Genomic DNA, 14,663 nt, shown 5'->3' with positions numbered 1-14,663 from the left:
GTAATTCTGGTACTCAAGAGGCTCAGGCACAAGAATCATTGCTTGAACCCAGGAGGTAGAGGTTGCAGTGAGCCAAGATCGCGGCTACTGCACTCCAGCCTGGGTGACAGAGTGAGACACTGTCTCAAAAAATAAAATAAAATAAAATAAAAATTTAAAAGTTTTGGACTAGTAATCTAAAAACAATAATCAAAATCAGTTTCACATAACTACGTACAATTGTGTCAATTAAAATTTAAAAATAATAAAAATACATAATTTTAAAAAATAAAGTTTCTTTTATCTGCCTTAAGCACTGCTATGCATCCTAATGACCAGATTGATTTTGGAGATGAAAGATATGCAATGATACTTATTACATTGACCCAGCACAAGTTCTGCCTCTTCCATAAGCCTGCCATATATTTAATCTTCAACTGTTCATTCATTCACTCACTCATTCATTCAAATATTCAGCACCTAACCATTATGAAATGATTTTTCTTCTTCTCTAAATTCCAATTGCATTTTAGAGCCTGTGACATATAATTGGTCCAGGAATATAGTATATAGTTATCTCCCAACTCCTGAACTAGCCTGGAGGGCAAAAGTCAAGCTCCCTTCTTCAGCACCTATCAGAGTAGATTATGAAGTGGTGCTACCTGAATTTGTGGTGACTAGGCAGTGAATATAGTAGTACACAATTTAAAGGAATCCCACTGTTACTGCTTTTATTTTTTTATTTTATATTTTTATTTTCTGAGACAAAGTCTTGCTCTGTTGTCCAGGATGGAGTGCAGTAGCACAGTCTCGGCTCACTGCAACCTCTACCTCCCGGGTTCAAGTGATTCTCTTGCCTCAGCCTCCCGAGTAGCTGAGACTACAGGCACATCCCACCATGCCTGGCTAATTATTACTGCTTTTATGAAGCAAACAATAACTACGATGTACTGCATTCCACTAAAGAGTGAGCCAGGTATTCAGCCAAACATTTAACATACAAAAAGTCTTCATAAGAGGAGTCCGGCAGGTGAAGCATTTTTGTTCCCATTCTAAAAATGCGGAAAACTGAGGCTCAGAGAAGCAGCCGGTCAGTTGAGCAAAGACACATTGTTAGCAAATGGCAGAACCAGGATAAACCCAGATCTGTCTGACACAAAATCCATTCACAATCCACATAGAGGGAAGGCAGATTAGTGGCTGCCAGGGACTCGGAGGAGGTCAGAATGGGGACTGATTGCTTCATGGATACGGGATTTCCATATGGGGTGAGGAAAAAGTTCTGGAACTAGATAGTGGTGATGGTTGGGCAACATCATGAATAGACTTAATGCCACTAAATTATACCATTTCAAATGGTTAAAATGGTAAATCTCGTATGTATTTACTACAATATTAAAAATCCCCAAACACATACACCTGGCCTCTCAATACTTACCTTCTCCCCCTGTGCATAATGAGATTTTCATTGCTTCAGTTCCTAGCCTATACCAATTTTATCCCAGCTGTCCCCACCCTCTGAGTCAGTAGATCCCAGCTTGTCAGGCTTTTAATAACTCTAGTCCTGCAAGCTCTGCAAGCTGGAGCTGAAGTGTCCGTGTGGCACCATGGACAGCGGCTTCTGTAACACCTCCCCTTCCTCCTACTTATACAGCTCCGTTTTCTTACACAGCTCCCCTCTATTAATACCAAGTTTTCCAGTAGATCTCCAGGGGCATACTCTGACCAGCTGCTTCCAAGGACATCCCCCTTCTTCCAGTCTCTTGCCTAGTACTGAACTCCTATGCAGGTTAAAGTTCAGTCTGCACCTGACATCCAACATTACCCCCTATATACACTCCCAAAGTAGAATCTGGTCACTTCCCCCTTAACATCCCCTGATCATTGGTTTATATTTGGAGTTTAGTAACCTATTCAGGGAAATGAGAGGCTGGACTGATTCAACCAATGCTGCATTTCGAACTCAGCCAGCACTTACAATAGCCAAACAAAGCACTAAAAAGGAATAATCCTTCCCATGAAATCACACTACACATGGAAGAAACAGTTGGAGTAGTTCCTTCCAGCCTCCTCCACATTGGACTGGTATCGGTATGGACTGAAGCAGCAGCAAAGGCACAAGAGACAAGCTGTTCCTGCACATGGAGGGCAGGGCCTGACTGCTCCACCTCTGTGCCCCAACATCTGGATGTTGTGTGATTTCCCTGGACTGTGCTTATGTTCAGTCTCTTTCTAGTTGGGGGGCGAGGGGAGTCTTCCCTGATCACATGGAAGCAAAGTGGGATGGGAATTCAAGTTCTAAAACACAATACAGTACTTCGCATGTTATTTTTCTTTTCTTTTTTTTTTTTTTTTTTTTTTTTTGTCGCCCAGGCAGGAATGCAGTGGTGTGATCTTGGCTCACTGCAACCTCCGCCTCTTGGATTCAGTATTTCCATGGACCAGTTTTGTGACTTAACACAAATCAGTGGACTTCTCTGAATCTGTTTCCTTATGTGTAAAACGAGGTTCGATAAATGGTGCTGTAAGGCCTCTTTCGTATCTCATCTATGATTCTCTGACTTGACTGACACTGCTCATTTCCTTCAGAATTCCCTTTTGGTACCTCAATCATTAAGAGGTGAGACTAGTTGAAAAAAATTAACCACCCTTCTAAAAAAAAAAAAAAAAAAGCAACTGAAGCTTCAATGTGACCAGATGTAGTAAGTTTCTAACACTTCCTCATATGCTTTCTGTTATGCTGTCAGTCCTGAGGTTAGTCCTTTAAAGATGAAATCATGTTCAGTTGAAAGGTTTTCTAGTCACTCTAGGTATTTCTACAACTAGGGATCCCCAAACAAAATACCAAGATATGGGAAAGCTGAAGCAGCGAAGGGAGAGACCCTGAAGGTAGCTTTTCAATTGTGTGGTATGATAAAAGCCTCTCTGAGAGTAAGTGAAAGGATGCCTTGAAGAAAGGTTGAACCTGGCCAGGTGCGGTGGCTCACGCCTGTAATCCCAGCACTTTGGGAGGCCGAGGCGGGCAGACTGCCTGAGGTAAGGAGTTCAAGACCAGCCTGGCAACATGGTGAAACCCTGTCTCTACTAAAAATACAAAAAATTAGCTGGGTGTGGTGGTGGGTGCCTGTAACCCCAGTTACTTGGGAGGCTCTGGCAGGAGAATCCCTTGAACCGGGGAGGTGGAGGTTGTGGTGAACCGAGATCACGCCACACCACTGCACTCCAGCCTGGGCAAAAGAGAGACTCCGTCTCAAAAAAAGAAAAAAAAAAAAGAAAGACTGAACCTCTGCTTACCTGTGGCTTTTCAAATATAAACATGTAGCAAGAGCTGAGAGGCAAAGTCAGAGGCCAATGTGGGTCAATGAAAAGAGATTAGGCAAGGATACAGACTGGTACCAACAACTCCAGTGGCAGTCTGGTGATTTCCTTGTTCCTTTCTGGGGATTTCCACATTTCTTCCTGATTGCCCCTCGGCTTTCTTTCGCAGATCCAGCCAGCTATGATATGAGGCGTCTGTGGTTAAGCCTTACAATCCTTCATCTAAGCTTAGAGCGCTACTCTGCAATAAGCGATAGAATGATCTTAGCTATGGCCTACACACTACTGTAACTCTTTGCCTACCTGACTAGGAACTTCTTGAAGGCAGCATTCTGTATTTGTGAACCTGGCAAAGTGTCTGGCATTCAGTAAATACCTGATAAATGTTTTTGTGACTGATTGAATCAAAGAATAAATGAACAAAGTAGGTTGCTGTTTATTTTCTCAAAAGCTCTATTTTTGTGGGGAAGTTACAATGCCCTATGAATTTCCTTTCTCTTTCCCTCCCTCCCTCCCTCCTTTCCTTCCTTCCTTCCTCTCTCCCTCCCTCCTTTCCTCCCTCTTTCCTCTCCTTTTCCTTTTCCTTTCCTTTCTTTTCCTTTCCTTTCCCTTTCCCTCCCTCCCCTCCTCCCTTCCTTTCTTCCTTCCTTCCTTTTTTAAGCTGTAGCTAGAGGCGATTCCATCAGTGCTAACTAACAGAGCAGAATCATAGAACTTTAACCATGAAAAGGAGAGCGGACTGAGCAAAGCTGGACTTTATATTGGCTTGTACAGCATCTACCTTCAATATCTGGAGGATGGCATTTTTCTGGAAGGATTGGCTAGAAATTTAAAAGAGAAAGAAAAAAGTGGGTGGAATCAAAATGGTAAAAAACATTAAGAATAAACACGTGTTTCTGTTTCAAAGCAAACAAAATAAAACAAAACAGAAAGGAGTTCTCACATGCTCCATTACTTTCTTTTTTTTGAATTCTTGAGAGGGAGCCTTGCTCTGTCACCCAGGCTGGAAAGCAGTGGCGCGATCTCGGCTCACTACAACCTCCGCCTCCCAGGTTCAGGTGATTCCCCTGCCTCACCCACCTGAATAGCTGGGATTACAGATGCCCATTATGCCCAGCTAGTTATTTATTTATTTATTTAGAGATAGAGTTTTGCTCTTGTCACCTAGGCTGGAGTGCAATGGTGCGATCTCAGCTTACTGCAACCTCCGCCTCCTGGGTACAAGCAATTCTCCTGCCTCAGCCTCCTGAGTAGCTGGGATTACTGGCACCCACCACCACACCTGGCTAATTTTTGTATTTTTAGTAGAGATGGGGTTTCATTATGTTGGCCAGGCTGATCTTGAATTCCTGACCTCAAGCGATCCACCCACCTCAGCCTCCCAAAGTCTTTTTTTTTTTTTTGAGATGGAGTCTCGCTCCGTTGCCCAGGTTGGAGTGCACTGGTGCAATCTTGGCTCCCTGCAACCTCTGCCTCCCAGGTTCAAGTAATTCTCCCGCCTCAGCCTCCTGAGTAGCTGGGATTAAAGGGACCTGCCACCACACCCGGCTAATTTTTTATTTTTTATTTTTTTGGTAGTAGAGATGGGGTTTCGCCATGTTGGCCAGGCTGTTCTTGGAACTCCTGGCCTCAGGTGATCCACCTGCCTTGGCCTCCCAAAGTGCTGGGATTATAGCACAAGCCACCACACCTGGGCACGTGCCCCATTTCTCATTCCATAGACTTCCATGACATTGCTAAGCATGTCCCTTAGAAACTACTGCAGAGTAGTTGAAAGAGCACAGGGAAGTCAGTAGTCAGGAAACTTGGATGTGAATTTTGTTTCTGTCACCTTTGTGACTGCCCCAAATTACACATTAAATGAGTGAACATGGATGAGACATTTAAGTCTCTCTCAGTCTCCATTTTCTCATTTATAATGTAGACATCAAGCTTTTGGCATAAGGACAAATTAAGATAATTCATGTTAAAGGATTTTGTGAAATATATATACCCCATACAAATGTTAGATTTATTCCTGAATGTTTTATATGTTCGATGCTATTGTGAATGGAAATATTTTCTTAACTTACGGGCTTATCTTTTACAGGGATGTACATGTGTGGGAATACAAACATGACGGGCCTGTTCGGAATCAAGCTGAAGGAATCCTAACACTGAAATTCAGTACAGGCTGGAACTTGATTTTACACCTCCTAAAGATTAAACTAGTCAAATACAGCCTTCTAAAACATTACAGTGATCTTTCTGATAGTAGTGTTCCAGAACTTCTAATGCACTTGCTGAGTGTAATTAAGACTTGTGAGAGGAAAAAAGAACAAGGCAAGTTACCTAATATAGCAAGTATTTTGCACTGTGCATGCTTTCAGAACATATTGCATAAGATCGTCTTCTTAAAAAACAAGTTTCCCTGAACCAAAAGAGAACTGACAGTTTTTTGAGCACTTATGTGCTACAATATGCCATGAACCCACCAAGTTACCTTATTTCATCCCCACAAATCAAATGTTAAATAAGTTACCTAAAGTCCCACGGACAGTCAACTTTGGAGCCAGATTCCAACCTAGGTCTGTCTGGCTGAAAGGAGCTACACCATACCAGAGAGTCTGAACCAAAGCATTTAGAAAAGCTAACATTTGCAATTCCCACAGACTTGAAGGATACTTCTTTTGGTCTTTTGCTTGTAATTCAAGGTCACAGTTCAATTACACATGGACATTTCCAGAAAGAATTATTGCCAGTGCAGGGAACCAAGGTTAGAAGGAGACTAACTTTTCACTATAAAGTTTTTTGTCCTTCTTAAATTTGTACCATGTGCAAACACGATCTTTTCTAAACACAGAAAAGGAGAGTGAAAGGGAAGGAAAGATTGGTTCCTGGACCTGCTCTGCACTCCCCAACTGTATGATATGGAACAAGTCACTTCACAAAATCTTTTGGATTTTATTTTCTTTACTACAAAATGAGGGGTTAATTTGTCAAAACTCATAGACTATACAACTCCAACAGTGAACCCCAATGTAAACTATTGACTTTGGATGATACTGAGGCATTAATGTGGGTTCATCAATTGTAACAAATGTACCAGGCTGTCTGGAGATAAATATATGTGACCTCCCTATGCTTTCCACTTAATTTTTCTGTGAACTTAAAACTGCTCTTAAAAAATAAAGTCTATTGGTGGGCATGGTGGCTCCTGCCTGTAATTCCAGCACTTTGGGAGGCTGTGAGTGGATCCCTGGAGGTCAGGAGTTCGAGAAAAATCCAGCCAACATAGCGAAGACCCACCTCTACTAAAAATACAAAAATCAGCCAGGCATGGTGGCACATGCCTGTGATCCCAGGTATAATCCCAGCTACTCAGAGGCTGAGGCAGGAGAACCACTTGAACCCAGGAGGCAGAGGCTACAATAAGCTGAGATTGCGCCACTGCACTCCAGTCTGGACGACAGAGGGAAACTCCATCTCAAAAAATAATAATAATAAATAAAGTCTATTTAAAAAGTGAGAGGTTATACTAAATTATTTCTGAAGTTCCTTCCAGTTCTAAGATTCTATTATTCTAATTTACTCTGCAAATCTAATTAAAAATTCAGAAAGAGGAGTCAAATATCCAATCTGACAGCATAACTGTAATTAGAAATTCATTAAGATTAGATGCCGAAAAGACTTGGATAATTACAGTCAAGATTCCCTGAATCTGGAAACAGAGAGATAAAATGGAAATGAGAAGGTAGGAAATAAACTAATTAAGTGCCTCCTAGTTTTTCCTACCCTAACATTTCTTCTGCTTTTAGGAAGACTGTCAGGCAAGTACTGTGAAGAATGCTAAAAGGAAACGTTTTCCCCATTTCAGAATCTAGCCAGTCCTCTTACAAGCAAAAAATGTCCAAATAAAAAGGAAGTGTAGCTCTCTTCTTCTATTGTCCTACCCAGAACCAATCTCTGTGCAATCTAGGCCTCCCTTCACCTCTCCAGGCAAAGAATACACTATTAAACCTTCTCATGCCAGGGAGGACAAAAGAATTTACGTATTCTAAGGACTGGGCCCCAGGCATTCAGAGCAGAAGGGGAGAATGGGGAACCACTGGACTAAAAGTGTTTTGAGTTGCATATCCCCTTTATGTCTTAGATAATTTTACCAGATAGAAGGTACATATATAGAAGTGAGAATCATTTATGCAGATAAAGTACACGTGGCTGTGCCAAGTTTTCAATTCAATTCAACTAGCACCTATGAATGCACCTATATGTGGAGAACTTTCCTCCTGGCCCCCCAGAGCCATCAGAACCACCGGCTCTACTCCCTGCTGGAGTGAAGGATACAAGAGTAAAAAGGCCTTCCTCTACAATTGTTCCCATAATAAAATTTTCATTCAGAGCACTGGATGGTCTTGATCTTCTGACTTCGTGATCCGCCCGCCTTAGCCTCCCAAAGTTCTGGGATTACAGGCGTGAGCACTCACCCAGCCCAAGGGTTTATTCTTTAAATACCAAAATGTATTTATATTTTAGGCTGGTGTGGTGGCTCACACCTATAATCCCAGCACTTTGGGAGGCCGAGGCAGGTGGATCATGAGGTCAGGAGATTGAGACCATCCTGGCTAACACTGTGAAACTCCGTCTCTACTAAAAACACAAAAAATTAGCCGGGCGTGGTGGCGGGCACCTGTAGTCCCAGCTACTCAGGAGGCTGAGGCAGGAGAATGGCATGAACCCAGGAGGCGAAGCTTACAGTGAGCCAAGATTGCACCACTGCACTCCAACCTGGGCAACAGAGTGAGACTCCGTCTCAAAAAAAAAAAAAAAAAAATTATTTACATTTTAATGCTTTCAGAAGGAAATACTTCTTTCTTTCTTCTTTCTTTTTTAAGACAGAGTCTCGCTCTGTTATCCAGGCTGGAGTGCAGTGGTGCGATCTCGGCTCACTGTAACCTCTGTGTCCCGGGTTCAAGCAACTCTCCTGCCTCAGCCTCCCAAGTAGCTGGGATTACAGGCGTGTGCCACCACGTCCAGCTAATTTTTTTTGTATTTTTAGCAGAGACAGGGTTTCACCATGTTGGCCAGGTTGGTCTCGAACTCCTGACCTCAAGTGATTCACCCGCCTCAGCCTCCCAAAGTGCTGGGATTATAGACGTGAGCCACTGTGCCTGGCCCTAGAAGGAAATATTTCTAATATGCAATCCCTGCCTTTTTAAACAAAGTATATTGAACACACCAGTCCCAACAAACTTTGCTTTTCAAATTCTTACACTCTTTCTGAGTAGTTTTTTGGTGTTCTTTCTTGTTCCTCTCTGCTGGCATTCTCTTGTCATTGTGCCTTCTTATTCTAACTTCTATTTTTTAACTTTGAATTCTGCTATGGTCTGAAAAATCAGATAACCTCCAGTCTGATCAGGATAGTGTATAAAGGTGACATGGGCTGCTCTGCAGCTAGTGCATAGCCTCTGGAGTGGCCACGGGTGGGTGGTGGCAATGGTGCACATGACAGGGGATGTCAAGGTGAAAATGCCCAGTGAGAAACCAAGATAAAATAGACCCACACTCCAAAGGAAGACACCAGACTAAGATGAGAACAGGTTGGGAATTATAAAAACTGCTCTTCCAGAAAGAGGGGAGAGAAGGACCAAAAGTATGGAAGGGCCAAGCATGATGGCTCATGCCTATAATCCCAGCACTTTGGGAGGCCAAAGCAGGTGGATCACCTGAGGTCAAGAGTTTGAGACCAGCCTGGACAATATAGCGAAACCCCGTCTCTACTAAAAATACAAAAATTAGCTGGGTGTGTTGGCTGGCGCCTGTAATCCCAGCTTCTTGGGAGGCTGAGGCAAGAGAATAGCTTGAACCTGGGAGGCAGAGGTTGCAGTGAGCCAAGATCGTACCACTACACTCTAGCCTGGGCGACAGAGTGAGACTCGGTCTCAAAAAAAAAAAAGTATGGGCCAGGCGAAATGACTCATGCCTGTAATCTCAACACTTTGGGAGGCTGAGGCAGGTGGATCACCTGAGGTCAGGAGTTTGAGACCAGCCTGACCAACATGGTAAAACCCCATCTCTACTAAAAATCCAAAAAATTAGCCGGGCATGGTGGCAGGCACCTGTAATCCCAGCTACTGGGGAGGCCGAGGCAGGAGAATTGCTTGAACCCAAGAGGCGGAGGTTGCAGTGAGCTGAGATCATGCCATTGCACTTCAGCCTGGGAAACAAGAGCGAAACACTGTCTCAAAAAAAAAAAAAAAAAAAAAGTATGGAGAGACTGAGATGAGATCAGTGAGGAGGATTTCTCTGGAGTGAGCTGTTTGTTAAGCCAGGAGCCCATCCCTCAACTCATCAATAATGAAAAGACAATAACCCAATTTAAAAATCGACAAAAATTAGCCGGATGTGGTGGCGCACACCTGTAATCCAAGCTACATGGGAGGCTGAGGTAATAGAATTGCTTGAACATGGGAGGCAGAGGTTGTTGCAGTGAGCTGAGGTCTCGCCACTGCACTCCAGCCTGGGAGACAGAGCAAGACTGTCTCAGAAAAAAAAAAGAAAGGAAAAAGGGTCTTAAGAGACACTTCTCCAAAGAAAACATGAAAATGGCCAATAAGCACCAGAAAAGCTGTTCAATATCATTAGCCATTAGGAAACATAAATCAAAATGATAATGAGATACTACTTTACTCCCACTAGGAGGACTAGAATAAAAAAGTCAAGACAGGTAATAAATTCTGGCCAGATGTAAAGAAAGTGGAGCCCTCATATATTGCTGGTGGGAATGTAAAATGGCGTAGCTGCTTTGGAAAAGTGTGGCAGGTCCTCAAAAGGTTAAACATATAGTTACAATATGATCCAGCACTTCACTCCAAAGTATATAGGCAAAAGAAGTGATAACACAGGTTCACACAAAAACTAATTGTGTACACCAGTGTTTATAGCAGCATTATTCATGAGAGCCAAATGGTGAAAATAACCCAAATATCCATCAACAGATGAATAGATACGTAAAATGTGGTATATCCATATAATGGCATACTTTTTGGCAATAAAAAGCACTGAAGTACTGCTTCATGCTGCAATACGAATGAACCTTAAAAATATCAGGCTCCAGTGCAGTGGTGTTTACAACGAATTAATGACAACCAGTTACAGATTTATTTGACCCCTTTCCGCTCTGACTGCTTCATTTGACTAGACTTGAAAGAAGCCAATCACAAAAGACCATAAATTGTATGATTCCATTGACATGAAATGTCCAGAATAGGCAAATCTATAGAGACAGAAAATAGATTAGTGGTTGCCTAAGGCTATGAGCAGAGTGGGGAGAATGGAGAATGACAGCTAATGGATATGGGTTTCTTTTAAGAAGAACAAAAATATTCTAAAATCAGACTGATGATGGTTACAAAACCCTATGAATGTACTAAAAAACACTGAGCTGTACACTTGAAATGAGTGGACTGTATGTTACATGAATTTTTATCTTAATAAATCTGTTAACAAGAATAAAAAAAGAGAGAGAGGAAAAAAAGAGCTGGAAATGTTCCCGAATGCTTCTCTAAAATTAAACACTCTTTTGTTATCCTCCATGTTACCTAGTGAGCTGCTGGATCAATTTACCCAGCCCCGATATTTTCCTTATTTCCTGCCTTTGAGCTGTACTCTATAATTTAGTATTAACAGAAAGTTAATAGACACAACACATCCTTTGTTGTTAAATTTTACCCAGTGTTTACCATTTTCCTCCAACATACACATTTCCTCTGTTTTCCCACTGCAGCTGGCTGCCAAAACCTTGCAGAGAGAATAATTACCCTTCCGCCCCTCTTAGTTTCACGACAGTGCCAATCCTGGGTGCATAATCAAGTGTCTACAGAAAACTAATGGTTTGCGTGCCTCTCTAGGGGGCTTTAAATTCGCCAAACTGTTGACCAAACTATGAAGGTTTCCCCCTCCTTTTTGGGGACCAAGAACAGGAGACATGGCAGGATTCATTATGTCCAGATCTCTCTGTTTTTTATAGGATAACTCCCTTGCTAGAAAGAAATACTCTGTTTGCTTTTTTTTCTCCCTCTAAGTTTACTGACTTCCAAGGCATATTATAAGGGGTTTCCACCAAAATTTAGTCACAATTAGTCTTACCCCTATCCTGACAGTACTTTCAAGTCTTTCCAACATTCTAAACCCAACCACTTGGCAGTTTTTCATCATGCTATTTCTTGGATGGGACATGGTCTTTCTGAAAGTTAGTAGGCCACTGTTCTCTAATTTAGAACATCTGCTTTCTAGACTGCTCTAATAATTTCTTATCTCTCCATAATCTGAAAGTCTTTGCCTAGAAGACCGCTCTTTTCAGGAGTCTATCCATGAGGCATTAAAAAATAAAAACAGCATTATATTCACATAGTTACCATGTCATCTTTCAATCTCTGAGCAATCTGATTCCATATTTGTGTGCCAGGTCAACCCTTAAAGGGTAGACTTTATTTTTAAAAATAGTGAAATTAAATAAAAGGGTAGTAAACATTCCACTTTACAAATAAAGTGAGTGAGGTCAGGCACAGTAGCCTATGCCTGTAATCCCAGCACTTTGGGAGGCCAAGGCAGGTGGATTGCTTGAGGTCAGGAGTTGGCAAACATGGTGAAATCTTGTCTCTACTGAAAATACAAAAACTAGCTCAGCGTGGTAGTGGGTGCCTGTAATTCCAGCTACTGTGGAGGCTGAAGCAAGAGAATCACTTGAACGTGGGAGGCGTAAGTTGCAGTCAGCCAAGGTCATGCCACTATGCTCTAGCCTGGGTAACAGAGTGAGACTCTGTCTCAAAAAAAAAAAAAAAAAAAGAAATGAAGTGAGTGCTATGGAGAATGAGTTTGCATTTTCTATCTATGAATCTACTAGTATCATGCAGAAAGCTTAAAGCAAAACAAAAGTATCTGCCTTCTTACCTGAAAGAATGTAATTCACTTTATACCCTATGTACTGCTGATGTGATTGTAAAATGGTGCGGTCACTTTGGACAACAGTCTAGAAGTGCCTCAAACAGTTAAACATAGAGTTACTATATGATCCAGCAATTCTATTACCAGGTATATACCAAAAAGAAATGAACACATAAATATACACAATAATGTATACATGAATGTCCATAGCAGCATTATTCATAATAGCCAAAATGTTATTATGGCTATTATGGAAACAACCTAAATGTCCATTTACTGATGAACAGATAAAATGAGGCATGTTAATACAAGAGAATACCATTTGGCAATGAAAAGAAATGAAGTATGGCTCCATGTGATAATATCATGCTAAGTGAAAGAAGCCAATCACAAAAAAAACACATGTTGTACAATTCCATTTATATGAAATGTACAGAATAGGCAAATCTTGAGAGAGAGAATACAGGTTAGTGGTTGTCTATGTATAGGGGACAGGGGATTGGTGATGGAGAGATTTCAGAGTGATAGCTAAGTGGTGGGGGGAGGGTTCTTTTCTTTCTTTCTTTTTTTTTTTTTGTTTGTGAGACGGAGTCTTGCTCTGTCACCCAGGCTGGAGTGTAGTGGCGTGATCTCGGCTCACTGCAACCTCTGCCTCCCAGGTTCAAGCGATTCTCCTGCCTCAGCCTCCCAAGTAGCTGGGATTACAGGCGTGCACCACCACGTCCAGCTGATTTTTATATTTTTAATAGAGATGGGATTTCGTCATGTTGGTCAGGCTGGCCTCGAACTCCTAACCTCAGGTGATCCTCCTGCCTGGGCATCCTAAAGTGCTGGGATTACAGGCATGAGCCATTGTGCCCGGCCGGGGTTTTCTTTTTTGGGAATAAAAAGTTCTAAAGACGATAGTGATGACAGCTGTACATACCTATGAATATACATAAAAGCCATTGATCTGCACCTTTATTTATTTATTTATTTTGAGAGAGAGTCTTGCTGTGTCGCTCAGCTAGAGTGCAGTGGTGCGATCTTGGCTGACCACAACCTCCTGGGTTCAAATGATTTTCCTGCCTCAGCCTCCCAGGGAGCTGGGGTTACAGGTGCCCACCACCATGCCCAGCTAATTTTTGTATTCTTAGTAGAGACTGGGTTTCGCTACGTTGGCCAGGCTGGTCTCGAACTCCTCACCTTAAGTGATTCACCCACCTTGGCCTCCCAAAGTGCTGGGATTACAGGCATGCCTGTACACTTTATTTTTATTTTTTTATCTTTTCGTTTTTTGAGGCAGAGTCTTGCTCTATTGCCCAGGCTGGAGTGCAGTGGTGTGATCTCAGCTTACTGTGGCCTCCATCTCCCAGGTGCAAGTGATACTTCTGCCTCAGCCTCAAGAGTAACTGGGATTACAGGCACGCGCCATCACATCCAGCTAATCTTTTTATTTTTATTTATTTATTTTGAGACAGAGTCTCACTCTGTCACCCAGGCTGGAGTACAGTGGCACAATTTCGGCTCACTGCAACCTCCGCCTCCCGGGTTCAAGTGATTCTCCTGCCTCAGCCTCCCGAGTAGCTGGGACTACAGGTACGCGCCACAACATTCAGCGAATTTTTTGTATTTTTAGTAGAGATGGGGTTTCACCATGTTAGCCAAGATGGTCTTGATCTACTGACCTCATGATCCGCCCATCTTGGCCTCCCAAAGTGTTGGGATTACAGGCGTGAGCCACCGTGCCAAGTCTTTTTTTTTTTTTTTTCTTAATAAAACTGGTTTATTGAAGTATACTTTAAAAACCATAAAATCATTTATTTTAAATATACAGTTCAGTGAATTTTAGTAAATTTACAGATTTACCAAACCATCACCACAATACAATTTTAGAACCTTTCCTTCATCAAAAGATCCCTTGTGCTATTTGTAATTGCTCCCTGTCCTACCTACTAAATTCACATACAGGTTTTCGTATGAACATGTTTTCTTTTTTTTTTTTTTTTGAGACGGAGTCTCGCTCTGTCGCCCAGCCTGGAGTGCGGTGGCACAATCTCGGCTCACTGCAAGCTCCGCCTCCCAGGTTCATGCCATTCTCCTGCCTCAGCCTCCCGAGTAGCTGGGACTACAGGTGCCCGCCACCACACCCGGCTAATTTTTTTGTATTTTTAGTAGAGACAGAGTTTCACCATGTTAACCAGGATGGTCTCGATCTCCTGACCTCATGATCCACCCGCCTCAGCCTCCCAAAGTGCCGGGACTATAGGCATGAGCCACCACGCCCAGCCTATATGAACATGTTTTCATTTCTCTTGGGTATATACCTAGTAGTGGAATTGCTGGGTCATATGATAACTCCATGTTTAACTTTTTGAGGAAATGTCAAACTATTTTCCAAAGCAGTTGTACCTTTTTCCTATGAAATACAGTTTTGAAAGCTGTTTTCTTTTTTTTTTTTT

At 42.2% G+C, this 14,663-nt stretch overlaps 1 protein-coding gene across 2 annotated transcripts in view; it reads right to left on the bottom strand.

The window, feature by feature from the left end:
* Positions 1-14,663, bottom strand: part of TANGO6 (transport and golgi organization 6 homolog) — a 264,852-nt gene that overhangs the window by 206,347 nt on the left and 43,842 nt on the right. The gene's annotated exons all lie outside the window — the stretch shown is intronic.

The sequence above is a fragment of the Piliocolobus tephrosceles genome, chromosome 17 (assembly GCF_002776525.5).
Source record: "Piliocolobus tephrosceles isolate RC106 chromosome 17, ASM277652v3, whole genome shotgun sequence".
In the NCBI taxonomy this organism is placed as follows: domain Eukaryota; kingdom Metazoa; phylum Chordata; class Mammalia; order Primates; family Cercopithecidae; genus Piliocolobus; species Piliocolobus tephrosceles.
Note: the sequence above shows the minus strand (reverse complement) of the source record. Positions and strands in the feature narration are given on the sequence as shown.